Source organism: Fopius arisanus, unplaced genomic scaffold (assembly GCF_000806365.1).
Source record: "Fopius arisanus strain USDA-PBARC FA_bdor unplaced genomic scaffold, ASM80636v1 scaffold00168, whole genome shotgun sequence".
In the NCBI taxonomy this organism is placed as follows: Eukaryota; Metazoa; Arthropoda; class Insecta; order Hymenoptera; family Braconidae; genus Fopius; species Fopius arisanus.
Window position 1 is genome coordinate 154,565 of NW_011887907.1, and position 1,670 is coordinate 156,234.

Here is a 1,670-nt window from a genome sequence, read left to right on the forward strand (position 1 = left end):
AGAAATTAAAAGTAGACGATGGTTTCAATATCGTCCTGTACGGCATATACAAACAGACATAACGTTGAATTTCTGGACCATTTTTTTTCCTTTTGGAATAAAAATTAGAGAATCGAAAAATCGTACTAGGACTTCTGTAATGATTTCTGTAAAAGAGTTACGACTTTGTAATCTCGCGCTACTTTAGGTGGACCAATAAGGAATCGTGGATTCATGATTTCGAGATTTTCGAGATAATCGATTGTGTCAAGCGTGTCCCTTTTAGAATAGGAATCTTAACTAACACTACACTAGAATGTCAACAATCCTTATGACGAAAGTACAAACACAAATATGAAGTTCGCCCGAGTCGAAATATCTCGAAACGCGTAGGACTAATTCGTCATTGGTCAATTCGAAGCGCCAAATTCAAATTCGGCGCACGGAGTGCGCAGTAGATCCCGTACATCTTTAAGAGTGATTTATTTGAAAGTCTGTTCATCTTTTAAACTTCTCCTGTAACCATTTATTTTTAAAACAATCCTTAAATATATCGCCATTCACTTGAACATAGCAAGTAAAATAATTATATTCATATTCCCGTATGTACAAAGTTCCTCGCCACAACAAAATATCAAGGTAATGTCACGTGAGTCGTGCATGAGTCTCGGTTTTATTGTGTATTTCAATCCCGTATAGCTTTACGCAACGCCGTCTTTTCTTTCCCCCTTTTTTCCATTCTCCATTTCCTTTTTATTTCCAACCGCTCGTGATCAACGACCTTTTTCTATTTTTTTTTTAAACTTTTTAAACCGTCAACTCGTTTTATCCCAGGTGCAGTGCACCAGAATTTATGCGCAATATCACGAAAATCATCGCTGACTATCGCCGAAATCGTTTGTGGCTCTTTCAAATCGTTCCCAAAGGCATTCGAAAGTACTCAGCATTCGACGTATTTATTAAGATACTTCCACAGTAAATTGTTGCTAGAAGGTGAGGGTAAACATCAGACGTTCAAGCACTCACTCCAACCTGTGAAAGAAAAAAAATTAAATACGGAATGAAATACAGAAACCAATAATCAAAGTTGTGTCAGTTGAGTTCTTCATTTATTCTTCATCCAAAATAGATTGACTGGAAAAAATTATGACGTATGATATTGTTTCTCTAGATCTATAAATAAATTGAATTGTGTATTAATTAATGAATTAAAATTGACAAATCAATATTATGGTATAAGTAATATATAAATATTTAAGTAATTAATTAATTGATTATTATTTAATTTTATTCTGTGTTTCAGAAAAAAATGCGTGTGTTTAGTGTTTTTTTAGTGTTTTTCTTTCTCTGAACGTTGCAGCAAAGTTGTGGAACTTTTAATACTCACCCCCACCCTCTGCCTAAAAATTTCTTGTGGAAATACCTTAATTTATTACTTTAAATAATGAGCTGCGGCCACAAGAAACTGTTATAAATTATTACTCCAAGAACTTTGGAAATATGAAATATTTCTCGGTGAGATTGAGAATTTTGTGAAAATTTTCACGTCATTAAAAAATGGCATTACTATTTATGCTGAGATGCAAGTATTAACCTGATTAATTCTATTTGAGTTTAAACCTGTCGACAAGGAATTATAAAAATCATTTTAATAAGAGAATAAATACTCGGAAACTGTTTGGAAACTAGCT